The following is a 27,592-nucleotide window of genomic DNA, read 5'->3' as shown; positions in this document are numbered from 1 at the left end:
ACACTGGGAAAGAGTTTCTCGTTTCTCAGTTGCCTCAGCCCCACCACTCAAGCATTTTAAAGCTTTAAAAAAATACATGACTTTGCTGTTAATGTTGCCCTTTCCAGGTCTGGTACAGCTAACTTCTGAGCAGATGGCTTTTTAAAGTCCTCTTAGGACATCCATTCTGTCATTGCATCTATATTAATGTCCACATTCCCTCATGGACCCATAATTTTCAGTTGCTTTTTTGATCCACCTATTTAACAGGGAGGCATTTCAACTGCAGCTTTCTAACTGTCAAATAGTTCCTGCCTTTTAATATTTAGGCAACCCACACACTTTGCATTCCCAAGAGGATTAAAAGATAACTTTCAGAATCCTCAAGGCCCTTCTGTGTTTCCTGGAAGCCAACTTTCCCAAATATTTACATTAATCACTTCCAGTAAGTTAAGAAATTTTAAGTAATTCCAATCAAATGGTGTTTTGAGAAAGGAAATACTACTAACTCCTGGCTCCAATTTTCATCTTATATGGGAAAGCCCTTGGCCCCCAGCACAGCCAGGAGAGATGGCAGTGATCGTATTAATAGGAGTCCCCAGAATTTTTTCTACCATGGCCCTGGACCTGAAGGACAGTAGAACATCTCCCCAGCCCAGTAAATGAGAGCATGTCTAAGGGCTCCTTGGTGAGAATCACAAGCATCTGCTGCAGTCTCCACAGCTACAAGCCTCTTCAGGGAGTGCGAGGCCTCATCAGCCTTGCTAGAACCCTCAAGACGTTGTGCCAGGGTCTCAGCAAATGCATGAGGATTTAAAAGGGGTGTAGACCCTCTGCCCAGAATTTAATGCCATTTGGAGAAAGTCTTCTCCATCTTTTTAAAGTCACTCAGCTTATACACCTTTTGATGACTTAAGACCATTTTTTGTACATTTCTGTTTTTAAAAAAAGAAACAAGGTTGCTCTGAGTAAAATTTATCACGCTCTAAAGCAAACAGCTAAACTTTGTCTAGGTGTGATATTAGATATTAAATCATTTCTGTAGTTGAGAATTCAGTATCAAGAAATTATCTTGCAAAATGGCTTAAAATTTCAGTTATGTTAGAGGGAAATAAATATCAGAATTATTTATCATGATTTTCATTGCCCTTTAAGGCTTGATTTAACACCCAGGTAAAAAGTTACCCTCTAGGAAATGGGTATTCATTCTGCAACTGAAATTCCATGGTGAGCCCCATAAAATAGCCATGTTCTTTTATGTACAGCTCATCTCAGAAGATAACCTAAGGCCACATGGTCAAAAGACACTATAAAAAAAAACTGAGCTTTTCTGGGTATTTAAAAAAAAATCTGTTAAATTGGAATACTTGTTAGCTTTTCTTGTTCCACTTTGGCAGACTTAAGTTGTTTGTAAGAGAGATAAGAGATGCTGATAAAAATAGAACTGGCCCAAACAAGTTAATTTATGAAGAAATATTTAGTACTGTCCGTTTTTTGTGTGGCCAAGATGTTGGGTACACTCATATAGGGTTCACTGTGAAAACACCCCAAGACCTCCTTTTCTAGATGATCTTTCACCTCGCTACAGTCACCTCATCAAACCTGGTTCCAAGAAATCAATTCTCTCCTATTCTTTAAATCTGGGCTATGAAGAATCTCAGCCCACAAAAAATTATGATAACAATAGCTTCCTGCCAAAGCAATTTACAGATTCAAGCAATCCTTATGAAAATACCAGCAGCATTTCTCAATGAACTAGAACAAATAACTCTAAAATTCATATGGAACCACAAAAGACCTTGAATAGCCAAAGCAATCCTGAGAAAGAACAAAGCTGGGTGTATTATACTCCCTGACTTCAAGCTACACTACAAAGCTACAATAATCAAACAGTATGGTACTGGCCCAACAACAGACCCACAGATCAATGAAAGAGAATAGAGAACCCAGATATAAACCCATCCATATATGGTCAATTAATATATAATAAAGGAGCCATAAATATACAATGGGGAAATGACAGCCTCTTCAATAACTAGTGCTGTGAAAACTGGACAGCCACATGCAAAAGAATGAAACTGGATCACTATATAACTCTATACACAAAAGTAAATTCAAAATGGATCAAAGACCTAAACTGAAGACATAAAACTATAAAACTCTTAGAAGAAAACCTAGGCAAAAATCTCTTAAACATAAGCATGAGCAATTTTTTCCTGGATACATCTCATCAGGCAAGGGAAACAAAATAAAAAATGAACAAGTGGGACTACATCAAACTAAAAAGCTTCTGTACAGCAAAGGACACCATCAGCAGGACAGAAAGGGCACCTACAGTATGGGGGAAAATATTCATAAATCATATATCAAATAAGGGGTTAACATCCAAAATATATTAAAAACTCATATGCCTCAACACCAAAAAACAAACAATCTAATTAAAAACTGGGCAGAAGACTTGAATAAACATTTTTCCATAGAACACATACAGATGGCCAACAAGCACATGAAAAGATGCTTCACAGCCCTAATCATCAGAGAAATGCAAATCAAAACCATGGTGAGATATCACCTCTCACCAGTTAGAATGACCACCATACAAAAGACAAGAAATAATATGTGTTGGTGAAAATATGGAGAAAAAGGAACCTTCCTGTACTGTTGTTGGAAAGTGTAACCACTCTGGAAAGCAGTATAAGATGTTCCTCAAAAAACTAAAAATAGAAATACCATACAATCCAGTAATTCCACTTCTAGGAATTTACCTGAAGAAAACAAAATCCCTGATTCAAAAAGACATAATGCACCCCTATGTTTATTTACAATAGCCAAGATATAGAAGCAACCTAAGTGTCCATCAGTAGATGAATGGATAAAGAAGATGTGGTGCATATACACAATGGAATATCATTCAGCCATAAAAAAAAAAGAAATCCTGCCACTTGCAACAACATGGATGGAGCTAGAGGGTATCATGCTCAGTGAAATAAGCCAGGCAGAGAAAGACAAATACCATATGATTTCACTTATTTGTGGAATATAAAAACAAAGCAAAACAGAAGTAGATGTACACACTGAGAAATGACTGTTGGTTACCATGGGGGAAAGGTTGGGGGTGGTGATAAAGGGGCACAAAAATTCTCAATCATAATATACACTGGTCACAGGGATGGAAGTGCAGTATGGAGAATATAACCAATGATTCTGTAACATCTTCATATGTTGACAGACAGTAACTGCACTAGTGGGGGTGAGGAGTTAATAATGTGGGTAACTGCTGAACCACTGTGCTGTATGCCTGAAACCTATGTAAGACTGCATATCAATGATACTTCAATTAAAAATAATAATAACAACAGCTAACACATGCAGCCCTACTATGTGCTAGGCATTGCTCTAAGCCAAACCATCTTGCATAACCATCACAACTACGTTATGAAGTGGGACCGTTATTATTCAGCACAGATGAGGAGTGCGAGGCACAGAGAAGGCCCAGAGCTTGTGTGACCCTGTTCCTGTAGAATTCAAGCCCAGGCAGTCGAGGCCCATTATCTTCCTCCTCTGCTGATACCATAGAAGAGTATTTATTGACTTGGATATAGAATTTTTCCTTTGCTTAAAATGATGTCTATATATAAACTCTTAAATGGGATCATATGGTTTTTTACTCCTCATAGTATTATTAATATTTTTCCCAGGTTTCTTAGAGCAAAGAAAAAAACTAAGTCTACTGTTCTCAAAGCATATAATCAGTTGAAAAGTTTATCCTGATATAATTTCTGTCAGGAAACTTGCAGCTTGAGACACGCAGTATGGTGGGAGAAGCTAGGTTCAAGGGACATAAGCAATTATGTTATTTCTCTAGGCGTCTTTTATTCTCTTATTTTTCAAAATAAGGGTGTTGAACTAGGCATTCTCCAGATTCTGTGAACTAAGGTGCCTGGATACACACACTGGAAAATAAACACTCAGGAATTCTTACTGAGCGCCACTTTAACAAGTGTCAAGTGTGTGCATGTGACAAAGTAGAGGGGACGGGGCATGAGTGACCAGGCAGAGCGACAGAAGGCACCTCCAAGAACTTCCCAGTGGGGACAGGGGCTTGCGAGGGTATGGCCAGCCCCGGGCGCTCGGGGCGAAGGTGGCGCTGTTGGCATGCCCTTCGCAGCAGCACACCTTTCCCCCACTGCCCAGGCCCTCCTGTCTCATTGTTCATGCCCCACGTTTGGTCGGACCCTTCCTATCGCCTCTCTTTCTCCCCCCTACAAACTGTGAAGTGCACAGGGACTTGCGTTTTCTGAGTATCTCATATCTTTAGGGCCTGTTCTAGATACGTTTCAATCAGAGATATTTTAAATATTTAACGACCAATCAGAATATGCCAGTGCAGTGCTTAAATAAGGGTCGAGGCCTCCTGCAGTACTAAGTTGGACCCTTTTAGTTTCTGGATTGTGGGGAGGCCCAGAGAATGCCAGGGGAGGGGGGCACAGCTGTAATGCAGGGTCACCAGCCACAGTAGGCACTCTGGCTTAGTGGGAACACAGAACAGTCACAAACAACCAGCTTGCCCATCCCGACATGTACCAACCTAATATAAGTCATGCTAGTAACGGAATAATCAACAATAAGATTAAGCCTTTATCAATTAAATCTTACATATATGTATACACACAAAAATCAATAGAGAGACACAGACACAGACAGCTTTGCTCTGCTGCTATTTCAAAAAAATCTCTTTCCTTCCTCCTCCTAAACTCCAAAAAACCTCCCTCTCAACCTGAAGCCAAGCCCACTGCCCAGGCTCTGTTTCGCTCCCCTGCCCCCTCCCGGCTCTCCGGGCTACAGAAATGAGTCGGCGCTGTACACGCTGCCACCATCCCTTTACTCACTTCCCCTCTCCAGGCACTTGCCAGCATCTCTTCTCCTCTGCCACCCGCATCAGGACCACAGAGGCCCATGAGCCATTTGGGAGGGGGGTTAAAGACAGTAGCTACTCAGACATTTATTTTTTATTGTCACATTACTTCATCTGCATGTGAGATCTTCGCAGTGAGAACAGAATAAAAAAGAAGCACATTGTATGTGAGAAATGTCAAGTCAAAATACTCAGCTCCTGGCAGGGAGTAAACAGATGAGATGGATGAGAAAAGACCACGCCTGCGAGCACAGGGCCTTAAAGCGGAGGGTCTGCAGCTAGCGCCATGGCTCAGGGCCTGCGGGAGGCTGACCGTCGCTGCTCTCACGCGCCACTCAGCCCGCGGCAGGGCCCCGACATGTACCAAAGCTCCTTTCCCTCACTTACAGTCTCATGGAAGGAAGGAATTTAAATGCATTCAACATAACAACTTCTTGGCACTTAGCATCCAATGTGCAGAATAAGCAGCTCATCATTAAATTACCTTGTTCTATTACCACATAGTTGGTGACAGTGCGCACATGCACGCGCGCACGCGTGTGTGTATGTGCGTGCGTGTGTGTGTGTGTGTGTGTGTGTGTGTGCGTGTGCGTGTGTGTAGCCGGGAGGTGAAGGGGCAGTGAGCCGAGAGAGGGGAAAAGAGCTAGCTAATTATGCTCAAGTGTAAACAAAGCTAAACATTATTTTTTCTAAACCTAAATACCCAGTTCAGGATTGCTTAATTAAGACAGCAAATTAGCTGAAAATAAACAGCCTGAATGAGAACTCCCTGTGTCAGCTCACGTGATTCTTCTGCAACTTACAAAACTTGAACAATTATCTGGGTTTCACAAAACAAGAATCCGTGCACATAACATGGTTCACTATAATATGTTTGACCCAGAAAACAGCCAAGGGTAAGAGTCTTAACAAAAAAGAAATCTTTGTAAAAGCATTATGGAGTCAACACAGTGAGACCCAGAGCAAGCTCTTGGACATCCTTAACTTCGTTTATGCACAGTAATTCCTTTAGATTTCATGACCCTACCTCAGGGGGCTTTATGGCTTTATTTCCTTATCCAGAGATGTTTGTAAATGGTCATATTTATGAAAGAAGGTGCTAATTGAGTTGTTCACATTAGGACGGGTATTTACTTAACAAAGGTTAAAAGCAAGGTAGAGAATGGAGAGGGCAGCTGAAAAAGTTGCTAGGCTTCTGTGGCTTTTTTTAAAAATCCATGTTTTCTAAATTAAAACCATGGAAAACTATCATGATGTCTAAATATTTAAAAGGAAATATTATGCCTCACAGAGGTCATTCTGGCACAGATGTTAGAATGTTTCGTGTCTGCCTTTCAAAATCCAAGAATCAGACCCTTGATGTCATCCTTTTAAAGATTATAAAGCTTCACAATTTTATTAACTGTTTTTATGGGACTCAGGCCTGATGTTCAAATACTTAGGCTTAATTATTTCATTCTTTCAAATTAATAGCAGGATTTTCTTTCCTATGACTTAACAAGAAATTATGCTGCAGTGATAAATAAAATATTGTCAAAGTACACTAATCTGGGTTTAACTGCTAAAAATATTATGGGATTGGGAGGGGAAAAAATACCAGTATATGTCCTAACATGCCACTGATACTAACAAAAAAAGCTAAAGTACTTTCTGCAAAAATCACAGAAAGCCCCTGCACACTCAACAACCATGCCTGCCAGGAAATGTTCCCTTTTTTAAGCCAAAATTAATGCCCAAATAGTTTGTGAATGTTTGCAAAGCAAAATTTATGGACGGGTCTGCTCCTAGCTTATGCTAAGAACAAAATGATGACATTTTATTCCACCTCAGCCAATTTGTACCTTCTCATGCACAAAAACTTGCAGTTCATTAACAGAGAATCAACATTTGCTCACCTATCATAACTCTATTTCCACCCCAGGTTGTTCTCCCAAATCTGTACTGGCACCTACAGCAGCCACCTCAAGCTCTTTACAGACGTCCTAAGCTCAGTGGGTCCAGAACTCAGTTCCTACTCTTTCCCTTAAACTGCTCCTCCTCAGCTTTCCCCACCTTCGTGAACGGTGATTCCATCCTTCTGGTTGCAAGGCTGAAAATTTCGGAATCATACCTGACTTCTCCCTTTCTGCAACATCCACACCCCATCCGGAATTTCACCGTCCTAAGTCGTGAAACCCATCAGGATCTGGCCACCCCTCCGCATTACCACTGCACCCACCCCAGGACCGGCTGCCCTCCCGCCCGGGTATCACGGCAGCTTCCAAAGGGTCTTCTTGCCTGCCCCGTGTCCCAGTGCAACGTCCTGACACAGAAGCTAGACTGAGCCTTTTAAACCTACAGCTGGTTGCATTTTGTCTCTGCTCCAAACTCTGCCAGAGTAAAAGCCAAAATTCTTACTATGGCCCGTGAGACGCCACCCGACCGGCCCCTGCGGTCACACCTCGGGCCTCCACCCCGCACCTCCCAGGCTCACCTGAGGCAGCTGCACATTTCGCCGCGACACTCACACCCCTGGCCCAGGCCTGCGCCCCCGCAGTTCCCTCTGCTTGGAAGGCTCTCTGCCCACATAGTCACATGGTTCACTCCCACCTCCTTCAAGCCTTGAATGCCACCTTCTCACTGAGGCACACTCGGGCCACCTTATTTAAAATCACAATGTCCGTTTAGCTTGCTCATATATCCCCATCACTGAAGCCACACCTGGCACATGGCAGGCGCTTCATAAATACTGCTGAATGGATGAATGGGGTACTTTATCAGATGGGGAATTCAGTTAGTCTCCCTACATGTATCCATTCGTACATCCATTCACCAACAATTCTATCCACTGTCAGGTCCTTTTTCTGTGCCCAGTGGGTGTCCACACTCCATTTTCCCATTAGGCAATCTGACGATTAAAATCTAAGATCGCATTTGATGTATTCATCTACAGAGGTAAAATTACTGAGGAGGAAAGGCCTAAATTAGGGGATTATCTAGTTCGGTGCTGCCCAACAGAGCTTCCTACAGTAACAGAAATGGTCTCTATCTGTGCCATCTGGTGCCATAGCCACCAGTCACGGGAGTATCAAGCACTTGAAATATAACTAGTATGACTGAAAAACTTAACTTTTATTTGAGTTGATTTGCTATTAATTCATTTCAATTTAAGTAGCCCCCTGTGCTGGTGGGCACCGTGCTGACAGCATAGCTTGGGTCCATCAGGGCCCCTATGGAGGACTTCCTCTAAGATCCACAAGGCAGGTCATTAGCTACACTGCTTTTATTCCTCATGGAAGATGATTAACAGCTAGTTACCATCTTATGTTAGTTATTTGTTTGGTGGTTCATGAATGTGTCTGGTTCTTTCACAGTTATTGTTTTTCCAGAGCTCAAGGAAAGCTTTTATATATTCTGACCAATTTATGGAATATGAAACCTTCGGCATCTATCCTCTAAATCCAATAGCACATTTTACCTACTTCATGTTTCTGCACAATAGTAATTTCTTTTACTTTTTAAGCTTTATTTTACAGCTTTCTTGAGGTATAATCAATGTAAAATCCAACTGAATGATTTGATGAGTGTTGATAGGTGTACAGCCACAGAACCCTCATCATACATACTGTAACTTAGAGCTAAAATGATCAGAGCTGCTGCTGACCAGGAGATCGTTGTGTGAACTGGGGGAAAGGGTGCCCGCTGCCCAGCAGAAGCTCCTCTCTGCCAGGACGCCCAGGGTAGTGAGGACCAGTGGGCTCGATTCCAGCTCTCCCCTCCCACCGCAGCCAGGGCTTCATACAGCAAACAACGTACACAGCCATGAACGGCAGTCCCGAGAAGTGGCCTGTTCAAGCCTTTTGTTAAACATCCTACTAAGGTTTTGAAGATTACACCCTGGTTTCCGTTTCAAGGTGGCAGAGGGAGAATATAGTGTCGCCTCCTTTTCTCATTGTAAACCCTTAAAATCTTAGAAAGAATTTTCTTTTAATCCATGTAACTTGAAAACAGTACCAACCTTTGGAGGACCATAAGCTTCAAGAAAACACTGGAAGATAGAAAGCAGACGGGATTAAAATGGAAATTTAAAATCACCACTCAAAACAAAAGAGAAAACTGCCCAAAATGTGAGGCATGGCTACCAGGGACGAGAAGGGAACTGAGGCAATGGACAGCATGACTTCAAGGACGGCCCAGGAGAAGCCAAGAAGGTCGGCGGGGTGCCTCCCCTCTACCAGCCTGGGCCACACTGTGAGTCCGAGAGCCACAACAGTCCTTGATGCCTTCAGCTGGACGCAGTGGGGACAGGAGCTCAGGTCAAAGAGACACAGCACATCGCGGACGCCCTGATGGCTGGAGGCATCCCCTCACTCGGCAGAAGCTGGCCTGTGAGGCCCTCTGACCAGGGGCAGCCCATCCCTCCCACGTGCTCTTGGAAACACACTAAAGCACAAGTTCCAGCAGCCAGTCCTGCCTTCTCTAAGCAGCTGTAGGAACAAGTAGGACAGACAGCCTGACAAGGAGCCTCAGCTACAAGAACGAACACTCAGGAATCACTAAACACTGGAGGGGGGTCAGCCATTAGGAAGCAATGAAACAGGGGTTCATTGTCTTAAAACAGTGGAGAACTTACACCTAGGAAATTAATATGTTAGTAAGGAAGTCAGAATAGGACTTTAGAATAACTATCATTCAGATCCATAGAAATGCTTGGGAGGACAGTGAATTCATAGAAAATGATCAGTTAAAAAGTACTTAGTTAAAAAACTATTAAAGTTTTAATCATTGAAATACAATACTCAAGAAGTGGGTCAAATAATAGAATGGACATAGATACTAAATTGCTGACCTGGAATATGAAGCCAAAAGATTCTTTCAGAATGCAATAAAAAGTGGTGAAGGGTTATAAAATATAAAATACAAGTTGCGAACAGTAAAATAGGATCAAACATCTAATCATCCAGCTAATTTGAGTTACTAAGAGATATTAGGTGTAATTAAGGAAGGTAATAGATACATTCGTCACAATTTAAGGACTAACAAAGAACTGAGTAAGATAAATTTTAAAGTCCACACTTAGACATTACATTTACATTTCAGAACACCAAGAATAAAGGAAACAAATCCTAAAATCTTTGGTAATGAGAAACAGTGGTCTACAGAGACTCTCCTTGACAATGCATGAATGAAATAAAAGGAGCAAGGGGAAAAAGGCTAAACTGTAATTTTATACCCAACCAAGCTATCATTCAAGTATGAAAATGAAACATGAGGGAACCACCAGTTTGTCATCTACAATAACTTTGAGATAATTATGCCACCAAAATAAAGAATGCAGCATTAAGCTCTGAGAAGTAATGGTAAAGAAAGAAATTCATTAAATTATACTACTAATCCTAGCTAAATGTTGATTTTCTAAAACAGCAATGTTAATAATTTTTAAAGAACAATGTAGAACTAAAAGTCCAAATAATGTCAGCATGGGAGGCAGTGGTAATGAAAGGGAATGCTTGTTATAATTTGAGGCATACAGAGATTTTGTTTTGTCAAATGAACATAGAGAAACTGATTAACTCTGGATGGCAACAGAAAATATATTTAGTTGCATGTGTTATACATGGAATAATAATTACTAGAAAAACAGAAATTTTATGATTTTACACCCCCAGTAAAAAAGAGTAGAAGAAAATTAAATCAACCCAACAAAGGCAGAAAAATCTTGAAGCAGCATTCAAATACATAAGCCACACAAAATTACCAGACCCACAAGATTTTCTGGGCAACTCTTGACAAGGAGAGTTCCTTATTTAAAAAATATATAAAGTCATATTTTAAGCAAACAAAAATAGAAAAATATGAGATGCTACCAAGCTATTTTAGTATGTGGCACATGCCTTCTAAAAAGCCAAAACAAGACTTCATAAGAAAAAGATAAGCCAGTTTCACAAACATGGATATAAAAATGCTCAGTAAAATATTAGAAATATAAATTCAGCAAACTATGGAAAGAATAATATATTTTATACTCAGGCAAGGTTTATTCCAAGAATGCAAAGACTGATTTGTCTAATAGCGAACAACCAATGTAATCCACTAACTTGGTCATATGACTTAGGAAAAAAATAATTTCAATGATGCCCCGAAGACTCAATTGTGGATGGATATATACATATAGTTTTGTGTATGTAAAAATTAAGAGCAAAAAGAAACTTACTTAACTCAATAAGAGGTATCTACTTATCAAAATACATGACACTTACTAGAAACATTGTGTTTAAGGACAGGACCAAAACAAGAATGCTCTGTACTGCTATTATTCAACATCAGCCGGGGCGTCCTGGCCAATGGACTTCAATAAGAAAGACAATATTAAGTGGTATAAGTATTGGACCATAAGAGACAAACTACCATTAATTACAGAAGACATGAAAACCTACACAGAAAATTAAAGATAACCAAATGGAACACTATTAGAGGAAGGGCATCAAACAACCTGATCAAAAAACGGGTGGAGCACCCAAGCAGGTGCTTCTCCACAGAAGACACACAGCTGCCAACAGGCACATGAAAAGATGCTCCACATCGCTAATCATCAGGAAATGCAAATCAAAACCACAATGAGACACCACCTCACACCAGTCAGAAAGGCCACCATCCAAAACACAAAAAGAGTAACAAGTGTTGGCGAGGATGTGGAGAAAAGGGGGCTCTCCTGGGCTGCGGGTGGGAGTGTCAACTGGGGCAGCCACTGTGGGAAGCAGCATGGAGGTTCCTCAAAAAGCTAAGAATAGAAGTACTATGCGATCCAGTAATTCTACTTCTAGGATTTACCTGAAGAGAACAAAATCCCTGATTCAAAAAGATACACACACCCCTGTGTTTATCGCTGCATTATTTACAATAGCCAAGTGTCCATCAGTCGGTGAATGGATGAAGAAGAGGTGGTACATATACACAATGGAATGTTATTCAGCTATAAAAAAATCCTGCCATTTGCAACAACATGGATGGATCCAGAGGGGATTATGCTCAGTGAAATAAGCCAGGTGGAGAAAGACAAATACCATATGATTTCACTTATTTGTGTAATATAAATACAAAGTGAAACAGAATGAGCAGAACAGCAGCAGACTCACAGACACTGAGAACAGTGGTTACCATGGGGAGGGGTTGCGGTGGGTGGGTGGGGTCATAATGTAGGTTGGTCAATGGTACAGCAGTCAACATGGAGAAACAGAGCTAATGATTCTGTAACATCTTCCTATGTTGACAGACAGGAACCGCACTGGGGGGGGGTGAGGATTTAATAATATGGGCAACTGTTGAAGCAACGTGTTGTATACTTGAAACTAATACAAGATTGTATATCGATTATACTTCAATTAAAAAAAAAGAAGGGAGTTCAGTAAGATGGCAAGATGCAAAATCAACATTTTTTAAAAATCAATATTTTTTCTGTACATTGGCATCAATGGCTTTTTGGAAGTAATTAGAGGGGGAAAAATGACATTCCCAATAACAACAGAAATTAAAAAGTCCTTAGGAATAAAACGAATATAAAAATGCCTCTGTGGAAAGAAATTACAAAACAACTGGAAGAAAAGGTAAGGTAGCTTGAATAAGGGAAGAAATATGTCATATTTGGAGATGAAAACCTCAATATTTTTTAAATGTAAATGCTTTTTCAAATTAATATGTAATTTAATGCAATCCTATTCTAAACACAAATAGCATTTTTTATGAAATTCTAAAATTTATATATAATGTTGGATGAACAATGGTAACTAAAGCTGTTTTTTAAAAAAAATACAAAACTAAGGAATTTGTCCTCATAGATATCAAACATGTTATAAATCTATGGTAATTAGGATTATGAGATATTAGCGCAACAATACTAAAGTAGTTTAAGGAAACAGAATAGTGTCCAAAAACAGACCCACACACAAACAGGAATTTCATAGAGAGTAATGGTTAAGACCACAGACTCTAAGTCCACACTCTCGGGTTTGATTTCTCGTCTCACCACTTCCTTTAGGTCACTGGGTAAGTTTATTCATATTTTGTGCCTCAGTTTCCTTGACTCTAAAATAGGGAATAACCACAGAATCAACCTAATATTTTTATTAAAAGGAAAAAAGTGCATTAGGTATGTGTGTGCATACCTATATGACATACATATCTGTGAAACATGGTAAAAACATAATTGTAAGTCATTGAAGAGAAAATGGTATCGCATTTCAAATCAATGAGAAGTACTAGTGATTAGAAAAAATTGTTAGATTGTTATCTTATACCACTCACAAAAATCTTAATCAAGACTTAAATTTTTTAAATATAAGAAACCATTAGAAGAAAATGCAGGCAAATGCATGTCATCTTGGAGTGGGGAAAGCCATGTGAAATAATACACACACAAAAAAGCAAAAGTCACAGAAGAAAATATAATGTATTTGGCTACACCAAATTTAAAGCACCTGAATGACTGAAGTACTTTAAAAGTTAAAAAAGAAACAATATAAACAACAACAAAGAGTTCAAATTAACAAATCATTTAGAGAAAGAAAAAAATCTAACTGGAAAAATGGGCCAAGGATATAATCCAACAATTCACAAAAGAAGTAATAAAAATCGTCAAGATTTATATAAACTGGTGCTCAACCTCACTTTAACAGAGGAAAATCACATTCCGTGAGTATTCATACACCGTTGGAGGAAATAGAGGTACAAATAGAACCACTTAAGAGATCGTTTTGAATAACAGATCATCCCAAAATTCAACTGTTAATATCTACCCCAGAAAGAGACTTAAAACACACCCAAGGAAGCAAGTACAAGGATCGTCACTACAACGTTATTTGGAACAGTGACAAACTCACAGCAACCCACCCATTCATTAAATAGGAATGGCTAAATCATTATGCACCTTTCTAGGCGACCATGCTGCAGTTTTCTAAAATGATTGGACCTGCTACGCTGACGTGAAAGACTGCCTAAGCCACACCGTCCATTGAAACAGTGGATACATCATCTGTGTTAAGCACATACACACATAGGTATCTTTTCTATCCTCATGGAGAAAAGTCTGGAAGAATAGACCTCACATTGTTAATAGGGACTATTTCAAAAGAGGACTGAGGTGGGGGGCACTGAACAGGGGACTAGTCAAAGACACTTCAGTTTGACTTGCTAAGTTCTAATTTTTTAAAAAGGATCATCTATTAGTAAGGTAATTTAAATTATTTTTACTGTACAAATTGTTTTTGATATACACATCATGGAAGATATGTGATGACATTGCAATAAAATACTGTAAGCAAAGTTGCTTTAACTGGTGAAATCAATGAAACAGACTATAAAAATTTCCTCCTTTACTTTAGCTTTTTCTTCTTCTCACGCATAGTACTAGAAACTTCATGTCACCCCAGATCCCTCTGGTCTTACAAAATGAATGGTAATCTTGGGTGGGGCTCTACTTTTTGCGGCTGTGTTTGGGTGAAGTCTGAGTCACCCACGCCAGGTGCCGCGACCCAGCGCTCTTTAATGTCTGATACGATCTCTCTGGAAGCAAAAGTCACCCTCTTAACGCAATCACAACATTTGAATGTTAGCACAATAGTCTTTCTCAAGTCTTAATTCAATATTCATTGGGAGAAAAATTTCACAATTTAAGAATCACCGTTTTTTAGGATTTTGATTCCCACATTGGCTGTTTTGTGATAGGGCGTCAAAGGCCACATTGATTTCAGCTTTCTTGTAAAATGTAAGACCATGAAGGCAAACATGTAAACATCTATTTCCTGATGACCACAGATGGCCTATGATTAAGACAGAACCTGATGATTTAAGGAAAATGAGCTTGTCTGAAGAGAGAACAGAGAATAATTCATGAACGTACTGATTTTTCTTTCTCCTTCCCCATTAGTCTACATGGGTCTTCAGCTATGCCATGTACAAACCAGTGGGAAAACATTAACTATGGTTAATGGACTGAATGGATTTATTTAAGAAGAAATATTTAAAGAACTAAAAGCCTCAAATTATTTCCACAACACATACATCGGTCACAGAGACATAATATAAAGCACAGCGTAAATCTGACTTCTTCTAAAAGCCCAGGCAAGCCCCAGAGAGACCGAGAGAAGAACCACATTCCCAAATCTCAGAGCCTCTTAAGCATACTTTCACCTTTCTTTTCTCATCACCCATTTCAATATTTCTTACCTTTTAATTAAAGTCTATCCTCTGGGGAGGAGACTGCGGGCACAGAAGGGCACAGGACTGTTTAGTCAGTGGGTCTGGGTACAAACTCACGCCTGGCTGCTGCCAAGCTGACTAAAGTCGAGAAGGTCACGTGCTGCTGTTTTCTGACTTTATGAAGCATCCCTGAGGAAGGGTTAGGCCCACGCTTGCTGTGCTGCCCCCGGGGTGCCTATTTATGATACAATAACATTGTAGGTCCTTAAAAATATGTGTCAAATAAATGAATAATGGAAGAAAACTCCACATGAAAAATGACTGGATAGCCAGTGGAATTTTAAGAAAAAGAAACTGCTTGATCAGTAGTGGAAAGGTAGTAAGCAGAAAAGTTGATCCTCAAACTTGAAATGGGAGCCCTGAGCCTCTGATATTACATTTAGAGGAAAATGACGGAGCCTCTCTTGGAAACCCATTAATAATAAACCAAGTACGATGCAAGTAGAAATTGAATCTTAGGTGCTTTCCCTGCCTTAACAACAACAATTGTCGGAGAAATGTTAATCACCCCAAGGGCCTCCAAATAGGAAAGCGATTTAATTTTGGAAAGACCTCAGCAAGGACCGGCAAAGGGCGCCCGGGGCCCGAACCTCCGGTGTGTGAGCTGAACGCGCAGGAGCTGAGGCGCCGGACGGATGCGCAGGGCAGGGCGGGCACCTCTCCCCGCGACCGCACCCCCTCCCTGGTCCTCGGCCCCTGCAAGGATGCCGCCTCTTCTGGGGTCATTTAAGATGCTTCCATTTGCTATTTCTAAAGGTGTTTTGTACCATCTTGCCGTCACTCCCTTCCTTTAGTGGTATAAACTTTAACTAGGAAGTTATGAAGATATTGGAACAATTGTAGAGAAAAGAAAGGTAAAAAAACAGAGTAAAGACTGAATTTGGCAAAATACTGTTTCTTCCAGTCACTGCGTTTCAGAGTCTTCGATTAGTACCTACCCGTGAGCAGGGGTGACTGGCGCCAAGCTCAGCGCGTGTCTGGGTTCCCCGTGGGACCAGGTGAACGGAAAGCCAGTTTCCAGGGGTAAGTGCTTGGCCCACAGGCCCAAGCCTGCCTGAGTTACTTTTGATAAAAGTGTCTTTTTCTCACTAAACTGAAAATAAATTACTTTTTATTTGCAAAATACATCTGTACCCAAAAATGTATGAGATAAAAGGTTTTTTTTTCCCTCTAAGAAAGAAGGTAAGGGAGAAAAAAGAGGTAGAGCCTGACAGACACGGAGGCAGAGAGAACAGTGTAGGGGGAGAGAGGGAGAGACACAGAGACAAGGACAGACATGGAGACAGAGCAGGACTGGGGGGAAAGAGAAAGAAAAGAGTGAGGAAGGATGGAGAAAGCAATTGAGATCTTAGTTCTTAATAATGTGGCTCTTCCTTAGAATCCTAAATCTTCGATTAAATTATTAAATCTAAGATTTTGCACTAATGGCCTCTACTGTGTGTGCCGCCTCTCACAGCTAGACTCACACAGGGCAAGACAGCCGAATTACATAAAAGACAGAGGATCAAAGAAAAAATTAAATATATTTATACCCCTCTTGAGAATTTTGCCATCATAACAACTAAATCTCATATGATCTCTACACTTGTCAAACTTTGTAGAAATGCTTATCATCTCTACAGTCAACAAAAATAAAGCATACAAATCCTGAACTTGGTGAAAGGTAAAAAACTGCTGTTGAAAAAACCATGTTATAATTAACTGAACTTACTGGCAGAAAAATTCAGCTGATTGCTATGGCAACTCTCAAGTGTTGACATATACCTGGAGCCCATAATTCTGAGATTGTTGAGGGGCATTTGGCCACATTTTTGTTCACAAAATGAAAAAGCTGCAGAGGAGAAAAGAACTCTTAAATGAAGAACAGCTCAAATCAGACCATTAGGCATGTAAAACCTGTTTACATGGAACCAGCCCACCGTTCCACTTAAAGAAGAGGTACAGCTCCCACTGCTTTATGGGAATGTTAAGGCAAATGGCTGACAAAGGGAAAATACCAGAAAAGTTTATGTATGTTAGCAAATTTCTTTTCTGTACTTTCTAGAGGTAAGATTGGTGGGAATCTGTCATATTTTAAAATACTCAGTTCTTAGCCACTTCCAGCATAAGCAGTTGAATTAACTGCGTATTTATTGACAGTTTGCCCACATGAAGGGGACACAAAGGAGAAGCGCCTCTGCCTTCGAGAGCATAGGGACCGGATACAAAAGGTGAGACCCAGCAGACGGAAAGGTGTGGGACGCAGAGCGCAGGGGACCCATTACCTGCTAACAGCACGTGTCCGTAAGGAGGAGAGAACAGCGCATCATAAAGTCCCATTCACTTTGGAGGAAAGTGCCAAGTACCTTTTTGTTTTCGTTTTTTCAACAGACTTGAAAAGATGAACACTTAAAAGAGATACAAACACCAAAGAAGTTTTGTTCTGTTTTGTAAAGGAAGATGCTCACCAGGACTGCTGCTTTTAGTGAAATGCCACCCTAAGTTGAGCGTTCTCCAGTCCTGCCAAGCATGCACTTGAAACTAGCTTAGAACTAGGTCTACTCAGCATTTAAAGAAATACTGCTGTCAGAATGTGATGAAAACTCTGATATTTAAAAGAAGATGGAACTCAGGAGAAAAGAAATTGTTAAAATTATTCTATTTCTGATTCATGAGGATTTGAATACCAACAGAGGTACCAGCAAAAGAAATGAGCGACATCAGTAGTTCTCAACTGGGGACAACTTCATCCCACAGGGGGCATTTGGCGATGCTTCAGACATTCTTAGCTGTTCGAGCCTGGAGAAGGAGGTGCTACTGGCCTCTAGGGGACGGGGCTAAGGAGCATGAAGGGAAACATCCTACAATGCCCAGGACGGTCCCCATCACAGAGAATCAATCACCCAGTACAAAATGTCGAGTACTTTGAGACTGAGAAACCTAAGCTGGACCGGGCAGTCGAGGGTGAGACCTCTACCACAGTTCATGCAGAGAACAGGCTGCGTGAAGGTTAGAGGTGGTGTTGGTTACAAAGATGGAACCATATATGGAAATCCAGCTCCAGTTTACAACCTTCTGTGTCAATAAAGTTATTTGGTATTAAAGAGGACATTTTGGGCATTAAACACAAATGCTTTGCCAAAGGGGGCAAAAGCCAAATCTAATCATGAGGCAACATTGGACAGACCCAGACTGAGGGTCATTCTACGAAACAAATGGCCTATAGTCTTCGAAAGTGTCAAGGAAGGACTAGGGAAATGTTCCAGACTTACACTAAAGAGACACAACAAAAAGCAGTAGGTCGTCTTGCTATACAACGCACTGGGGGGACAACTGGGAAACTTGAACGGGTTCTGAGGACCAGCTCGTAGTGATGTATTGATGTTCGTTGCCTGATCTTGATGCTTGCGTCATCGTTCATAGGAGCATATTCTTGCTCATAGGTAATGCACACTAAAGACCTGAGTTGATGGGACATCAGGTTTAAAATTTACTCTCCAATGGCTTGGGGGAAAAGAGGACTTTGCAGTGTACTTCCGATTTTTTGGTAAGTTTATTGACTGTTCAAAATAATTTTTTAAATAAATACAACACATTCATTTTGGGGAAGGCAAAATGTCTATGCATATGCTAGCCAAGAAATGTTTTATTTAAAAATATGGAGATATTATAGTTTTATTTGGGATAGTGTGTGACAATCCCTGCTAAATCTGTATGATAACTTTTTAAATCTTATAGATTTAAAGAAGGTAGTTTATAAATACATACACACATTGGCATTATGAGTTTAAATGGAATATTCCTTATGTAAGTGGCCATGTGAACTAACCCACTAAGTCATTTTAAAATAACTTCAACTTTTTTCTTATTAAATATGATGCATACTTGCTGTAGAAATTTTAAATGACACATTTATCTTTCCAGAGATGACCACTGTTAATGTCTGGAATATAGTCTTCTAATTTTTCCAAATGAATCTTAAAGTAGATACTTTTTGTAATGTATTTATTTTTATTTTACACTTGTTTAATTAAATAGTCATTTACTCTTTGAAACTTGATGATGTCTGCAGAGACTGTCATTATGGATGTGCTAAGAGCAAATTCCACCTTCCCTTGATCAGTAATGCCCTATTATTAAACTACTAGTTTGTTTCCAATTTTTTGCTACAACAAGAATGGTGCACTCATGGAGCTGTGATGCATTAAATGTCTTCAGCTAAATGCCCGTGCTGTAGTTAATGCCACCACCCACTACCCCAGGGAGCTCTCCTATGGTAACTAGCCCTATGCCAGACCCAGCAACCGCAATGCCTTCAAGAATAGTCATTGTCTGCCATCAGAGGAAAGAAGGCAGGAGCTCTCTTCTGCACCTCACGAACCCCACTGAGAGGCTAGCTGCTTTTTATTCCAGGCAGTGATTCCCCAGGGGGGCTGCAGTTGACCTGTGGGCAGTGGGTGAGCTGTTCATCAGACTCTCCTGACGAGGCACAGGGCTTCCTCTGTCCATGAGTCTATTATACTCATGAGCTATGTAAAGAACATAGTATCAGATGAAAGTTCAATTGATCTTTATTTTAAAATGAGCATAATTTAAAATTCCCCATAAAGTGTATCTTAAGTATAAATCAATGTTGTTTGAATCATATATCACACACAGTCTGGGCTGGGCAAAGCAAGTGGTTCTAGAAAAGCAGGTGAAGATTAGGTCACACTAAGACCAGTTAGTTTTCCACAGGAAAATTTTATTTTATAATCTGAACTAGTCATGAGGAGAATTGGGCATCAACAGAGGATGGCTCAGAGCTAATGCAGCTCCTCTCCCAAAATTAGTTTATAGTCCTCGTATTTTAGGAGGACTGGGCCTTGTCCATCATCCCACCATTCCCTACTAAGTCCACCCAGCACATGTGAATAATATGACATATTATCATATACTATATACCACATATTACATATAGTATATAATAATATATATTAAAATAATCTTTTCTGAGGTTTTGATTGTCATAGTCACATGACAGTTTATACAGATCAGGTCTTACTGTTATTGTTATTCCTAGTTTGTCATCCAGTTTAATTGGGCTTTCAGCAGAAAAATATATAGAAAATTGATTCTGTAATTAGGTCCACATCAGACATAGCATAAGTCGTTACGTGTAACCTTCAGTTTGGTGTGAACCAAATTAAACAAATAAACCAACCACTGTTGGTGAGAAAACTAAGTTGGGTAAAGGAAGTAAGTACACAACTTGATTAGAATATTTTCAAGAATATTTTAGAAAATGGTGTCTGACCCATTCCACATACATATTTTAAATCCATATTTTATAACTCTCCTTTTGAGTACAGCACATATGAAAAATCTCTGGAATTTAGCTAAGAATTTTATGTAACCAAGATTCTGACCTTTTATCAGCACGTGAACCACCCTTTGCAATCACTGCTCTCACACCATGCTCTTTCCCGTCTGTTAGGGTAGCAGACACATTTCCCTGTAAGGCTCCCAATTCCAGAATAACAAATATTAAAAACTGAGAAGACAGGTCAGACCACCCTTCTGATCCCAAGAATCTGATCTGACCCCACACTGAGTGGTAATTTGTACGTTAAGCTCTGCTCTGTTGTACAACGATCCAGAACAATCTAGATCCCTGTTCCAAGGCCGGTATTTCTTAGAGAGTGATTGGGGTTAACAGTTGTGATTAGAAACTGGTAACAAGTTTTGAGGTTGAAGTTAATAACTGGTAACAATTATATTTTGTAAATAACAACTTTCCCTGTAACATTAACAAAAGTGTCTTGACTTCTGTAACTTTCAGGCATATCGAGGCCTGAACGCAGGCGGAAAGGGAAGTAGAGGAGACCGCATCCCCGCGATCACAGCTCACGGAAGGCAGGCCGCACGCGGCAGTATGAAGCCAGGACATGAGCACAGCTTTGGCTCTGCTGCTTGAAGAACAGAGGGCTACAAATGGACTTGTTGAATGACGCACTGCTCGTCAATTACTTGGTCCAGGCATCACCAATAGAAGTTAGAAATGAAGCACGGTTGTAGCTACTATGCAGTTACATTATGATTTACAGAGTTACACATAATGTTTGGGCCCACTCCTCCTTATCTGCAGGTGTGACAGAAGTAAAGGGAATTCATGTGCTTGTGCCTGGAGTATGAAAAGGAACCCTTAGGAGGACAACCAAAGTGATAAGCCCCCATCTCTCACCTCAGCACATTCTTTGCAGGACCAAATAGCAAGAGATGATCTAGAAGGCCAGCTTGGCTTAAAATGCTCGTACCCCCCTGCTTCCTGGGTAACCTGTAGGGGTGGCTTCTTTCGGAAAACGTCTTCCCCAGAGGGAAGCACAAGACCGTTAGCAAGAAGGTCTTGGATGAGATGTCACCCACATCACTGCTCCCTGCTGGTTGGCAAAATGTCCCTGCTCTCAGACTGGTGAGCAGCAGCCGGGCACCAAACACACCACGTGCCTTGCTCACCAGACCCCTCACGGAACACGTGCGGGCACACCACACACGCCTCTCTGACTAGCCTCCTTTCGTCTCATGGGACAACAGACAGACCTGCTGACCAGTGAGCCGCAGGAGAAGCCCAACAGCCGGAGACACGAGAGGCATGATGAGGCAGAAACCATGGGCTCTTACGCATCGGTATCTTGGGAAATAGCCCCAGACAGGATATGTTGTAAATTCCAGGAAGACACGCAGCACAGCATGGTGGCGTGTCTGTGGATTCAGATACCTGAATTCAGAGGCTGCACGACATGCAGGAAGTCCTACCTCCTGGGTCCTAGCTTCTTCATTTCTCATAAAAAGAGCTTGGAGTCCTCTCTCAGCATCCATCAGTACTGAAAATGGCGTGATAAAACCATTTTTTTCTGAGTAATTCATAACGTAGCATATTGCCCCAAACTGGGAGCTTAGCACCCCTTTCCTGGATTGGCTTAGCCCTTTAAGCCTAGTGAGCCTGAGCAATTTTATGAAGTTGTGGTCAAGTGTTCCGTTGTATCCACCTGCTGCCTGCCCCCTCACCCCATGATCCAGTTATAGATGCGTTCTTCTGGGTCATCAGTTCATGCTTGGAAAGACCATCACCCAGAAGAAAAGCACTGCCATCAGGATGTTCCAGGCGCCCCAATGATTAGGCAGAATGGACGACATATCCAGTCTTGGGGATATCCAGTCTTGTTCAACAACTCTAATCAAGCAAAGTCCCTCCTAGAAAATCCCATCAAGCTTCTGAGGAAGAAGTAAGTGGGCATTTTTTTAAAAAATGAGAGCCTCTGGACCTGCCAAACTTTTAGAAGTCAATAGACAATACTTGAGAACAATGGGAGGAAGGGAAATGGTACATTCTCAGAAGCACCATGTGTGTTTTGATTCACCCATTTTTCAGAACAAAAGGGGACTTGTTTTTCTTCTGACTGCAAAGATTTTATCACATACTGTTGGGTTGCTTTTCAGAAAATTTGCCCTGGTTGATTTCCCACCAGCAGGGTATACAGTGTCCATTCCTCACCCCCTCGCCACCCTGAGTACCGGAGCCCTTGGAATCTGCAATGTGTGGGTTCAAATAAATACTATCTTCTTCTAATTTGAATTTTTAATTACAAGTGAGATTAGTTTTCCACATTTATTACAAATCATGTCATTTGTCCATTTTTCTATTGTGTCTCACTTGTTTTATTCATTTAAAAGGATTCTTTATATCAAGGATATTTGAACTTAATTATTTTTGTCGCACATATTTTTGTCCAGATTGTATTTGCATTTGAGCTTAGTTTATGAGGTGTCTTTTTTTCTATGTAAAGTTTTATCCAGTTTTTATGAAGTTAAATGTTTTAGTCTTTGGTTCTACTGCTCTTTTGTCTTGTATAGGAAGGTCTTCCCCACCCCAACTATACATATTTTTTCACGTATTTCACTTTCATTTTTTTTACACTTAAATTTCTGGTGCATCTAGTATGTATTGGTATAAGATGTGACCCAGAGATTTAATTTCATTTTTTTCCAGTTACCTCAACTCCATTGATGGAAAAATATGTATTTTCTCTCCTGATATGAAATGCCTCTCCTTCCTAACAAAATTCCCTAGGAAGGTGTCTATTTTTCTGGACTTTCTATCATTTTCCCTCGATCTCCTCATCCGATGTGGACTGATTCTGACACCTCCATCAGAGAGGTTTAATGAGTGTGGTTTCAAAATTTATTTTAATTTGTGGTTAGGCAAGGCTCCCAAATTCTACTTCAAAAATTTCCTGGCTATTCATACAGGTTTCTGGCTCTAGCAGCTGTTAGGCATTTGAAGAGAAGTACTGAATATATGTCAGTATTTTTCAAAGTGCACAAACTTGTAAAAGTCCTAAAGCAAATAATTTTATAGGAAATATTCATCACCCACTTTGAGACATATTAAGAGTGGTCACTAGTTTGAAAAAATACTCGGAGTGTGGGTAGTGGTGAGGGTCAGGAATTTGCTAGCCTACAAGATGCATATATGGCTGGCTTGTTATGGCCACTACAGATTTAAATATAATAAAAATATGTGTGCATAGTGCATCCTCTTCAGCACATTATTCTTAAAAGTATGAGGTTATCATGTAACTGGAGGGAATGCAACCGATGAACCCCCGCCATCTGCAAAGCTGTGTGGATATGCTACAACTGCTCGGGCATTTGTGCCCTCCAGCCGCATTCTCACCCACTGCACTCCCTGGGACCTCACCTGTCAAGCCCCACCTCGCGCTCAGCCTCTACGGCCCCGTCTAGCACAGCAAGAGTCACTTCATGCCATCGATGACCTCTGAACCAGTCACCTGCCACCCAAGGCCAGCCAAGTGCTCCCAGAACCCCATTTGCTCATTAGTCACAAGGCATCAACAGTGACACTGTTTTTACGTCTAACCCCTTTAGAAAGCAGAGCTAATGTGACATCCACCATCGACCCCATCCCTAGCTCAGTGCCTGCAGGACACGTGAAACTCAGTAGTTAGGGGAAGCCTGAGGGCCGAGTACCAGACGTGAAGCGCGGCAGAGCCGAGCTCTGGCCCAGAATCTCGGATTTGGCATTAGCAGTTTCGACATTGCTTTACAGCTTCGCTTCTCACTCGGGGTCCCTAGGACTGCTTCTCTCCCACAGCTGTCCTGCTCTCCTCCGGGCCTGCTGACCCCCTGCGCGTGTCAGATCACAGCCAGGCCTCATGGCAGACCCTCAGAGGCCAGCTGCCCACTTGGACCCCTCTGTGCCACCCAATGCCGCACTGCGGGACCCTGTGCTGCCCCCGCTCCCACGGTGCCCCAGCCCAGCCCTCCTCCAGAGATGTGCACGGGCCCTGCCTGACTGAGCCCAGGACGTTTTCGAAGATAAGCAGACTGACTGGGTCTCACTCTGTCATCGGTTGCTTTCACACAGTACAAATTTTTAAAAATTCTCACACAATACTACTGATGATATTGTTGAAGTCCCACTCCTATGAAAGTCTCTGGGGACAGGAATTGAAGTAAAGACCCAGAAAAATCAGCTGTAGGATTTAAACCATACATTCACACCATGTGGAGGGGCAGGAGCTCTGCGTTTTCCTTTAACCTTTCTCTCAAAAGGACAAAATTATTCACTCTCCGAGGAACCGCAAGTCATTTTCTTTGGTTCTCTCCCTTGTCCTCTCCTCTGAGCTCAGCATTTCATGTGTTCATTTTGGTGAGATTCCACCGCAATACATCACCAGGAACACATGCGTCCCACTGGGACCTCATTCCTGCAAGAAGGAGTGGTGACGTGAATGACAGCCTCACTGGAACTCAGAGGAAGTGATGCAGTGAAGAAAGCCATGGGGAAACAGGGCAGAATCCAGCAGCTGCGCTCAGTGTTTCCTTTCGGGGTAACGTGGGGAGCACTGATGCTGATGAGGGACGTCAGTGGTATGGGCATCAACCCGAGCTGTCAGCAGAGGCGTTGATCACAGGGCAGCTGTCACTCTACCACTTGCAGGGCAGTGGAGCAATCCTGACTCCAAAACAGGTTTCTGAGGGCAAAACATTTCCAGCCAACAAACCCCAGTAAGAGCCTGACTGTGTGAGGTTTTTTTAGTGAGGTTTGTGGCACATGAGTGCAAACATGAGGGGTGGATATTTGTGATTAGACTTTTGTCAGTCGTTAGGTCCTATGCTATTGCATTTAAAGGCAGAGTTCTAATCTGTTATTAGAAATACATATGTGTCATGCTGATCACAGCTAGTGTCCAGCTTCCACTTGCCTCGTTATGTGTTACTTATTCTCTGATATGCCAATAAACACTTTAAATGACTGTTGATTTTTAATTTGTATTGTTGTAAAAGCATGTGACCATTTAATGTTTAGTGAATACTGAGGAGCAGAGAAGTAATCACCCATGGTCATGGTTATTCCCATTTTATTCTATGTATATGCATGTGTATGCATGTGCACATACACAAACACACATATATTCAGCCTAATCAATAGAAACTGATCTGGAACATTGACTTTTTCAATCCCATGACACTTACTGGATTCAATGTAACAAACACTTACTGAGCGTTTGTTTTGTGCCATGTGATTCTAAAATTAGTCCCAAGCCATGGCTGAATCTATTTATCATGTTGACTTCTTTAAGTTTATATACAAATATTTGTAGAATAATCATAATAACCTCTCACTTTTTGTTTAGTTTCTATTGTTCAGAAAACCTGTGCTACAGGATTTACCACTGTGACCGTAATCCCACACTGTAACACTAATCATACAGTGTAACACTAATCCTACACTGTAACACTAATCCCACACTGTAACACTAATTCCACATACTTAATCCTATACTGTAACACTAATCCTACCTGTAACACGATTTGATACTGTAACACTAATCCCTTCCTTCTTTGACACTGTTAAACCTTTTTACCTGAAGATACCTAAAGATGGGAGAGAACAAAAGAGAAATTCTGAGTTTATTTGTTGTACACAAATCAGGAGAGATCATGTGAATGAAACAGAGGACCTTGAAGAAATGCAGTATTCAGATAAATAGGTCTATGCCACAGAGCACAACTGTATTTGCCTCCAGAAGGTGCTTAACCTATTGAATAATACTGTAGTAGTATATGTAAGCCCTGCACACTGGCCAGAAATGAGTGTGTATGTGTGTGTTGGGGATGTATTGGTGTGGGGGTTGGGGTGCGCTAGTTCAGTTGTGGCAAAATACTGTTTACAATTCACAGACTAGAATTTCTCAGAGGGTAGCAATTCATTCTGCTACCTGTTCGCTTCACATGAAACTCATGGCCGGGATGCTCAATGGCACCACCCAGAATAGCTGAACCATGGAATACTTACGCATACTGGCATATGGGGAAAAAAGCATTTATCTGCTCCATCAAAACTGTATTACAACTGCTCTCCTTTTACTTCAGACAATCCGAAAGTTAAATGCCATGCATGTAAATAGAAACTTAAAAATTCCAATTATGTCCACATAGACACTTAGCATCATTAAAGGTAACTCTTGGTTAATAAAGATAAAAGAATTAAATAAACTAGCCAATAAAATTTCCTATACCATTCCTCCACAGTAGCAAACCGTGGGCTGAAAACACAGCAGGTAATTTTCTGTAAACTATAGCAAGCTCTTTGGTTTCTTCTGAAGGAACAAGCTGCCAGGTTGACAGCCTGTGACTTAAACAATGTTTTGGGAGAAGTAAGAGCTAAACAACATTTTTAGGAGCCAAGAGCTCTCATGTGGAACGAGACTTTCCATCCCTTCCTTTCCTGCCTCCTCCGACCAGTATACACACGTTACCAAGAGCTTCTTCAAGGAATGCTGCTGCCAACAGCTGGAATAAGTGCTTTATAGGACTCCTTCTTGAACCCACTTAACCGTGTGCTCATGACTAAGGCAGAGATCTGTGGAGCATTTCAAATGTTACAGCAAAGGTGAGGTTCTGAGTATCCACTGGAGCAACAAAAAGACCAAATCCTGATGGCATCAGAGGGTCTGGCCACCACAGTGGCCAGAACAGCTCAGAGAAGCAAGCGCCTCACAGCGCCCACCCCAAGGGAGGCCACCCTGCAGTGAGGGGGCCAAGAGCCGCACTGCCTCGCCCGTGACTGGGAGAGCGGCATCTGCACTCCAGCGCCCCAGGCCTGGCTTCCTGCATCACCCAGGGCCGGGGCCTGAAGCTTTGGCCCCGCCTGGGGACCCTAGACGGGAGTCCAGCTGGGCTTTGACCTTGAATCTCTTTGTCCTTCACTCTTAGTGAATCTTTTCAGACGGCAGGGGCAGCTGACCTCCTGCAGTGGCACATTCTCCATCTTCACTAAGACACCCAGCTGTCATCTAGGTGGAAGTCTTCCTTCAACAACTGCCTACATTACAAGGAAGTGGTTGAAAATATGGGCTAAATAAGGTCTAATTGCCAGGGCTGGAATGCCAAATCTACCGCTGGGCAAGTTACTTACCA

At 41.3% G+C, this 27,592-nt stretch overlaps 1 protein-coding gene across 9 annotated transcripts in view; it reads right to left on the bottom strand.

Moving 5' to 3' along the window:
* The window catches only part of FILIP1 (filamin A interacting protein 1), a 206,951-nt gene that overhangs the window by 110,875 nt on the left and 68,484 nt on the right, over nucleotides 1-27,592 (bottom strand). Inside the window, exon 1 of one of the 9 annotated variants that reach the window (XM_073224346.1) lies at nucleotides 15,095-15,151. The exons of the other annotated variants lie outside the window; for them this stretch is intronic. The gene's annotated coding sequence lies outside the window, so the exon portion shown is untranslated. Of the gene's footprint in view, nucleotides 1-15,094; nucleotides 15,152-27,592 lie in introns of those variants that run through there. 9 annotated transcript variants of the gene reach the window in all.

This window comes from Manis javanica, chromosome 16, assembly GCF_040802235.1.
Source record: "Manis javanica isolate MJ-LG chromosome 16, MJ_LKY, whole genome shotgun sequence".
In the NCBI taxonomy this organism is placed as follows: domain Eukaryota; kingdom Metazoa; phylum Chordata; class Mammalia; order Pholidota; family Manidae; genus Manis; species Manis javanica.
Note: the sequence above shows the minus strand (reverse complement) of the source record. Positions and strands in the feature narration are given on the sequence as shown.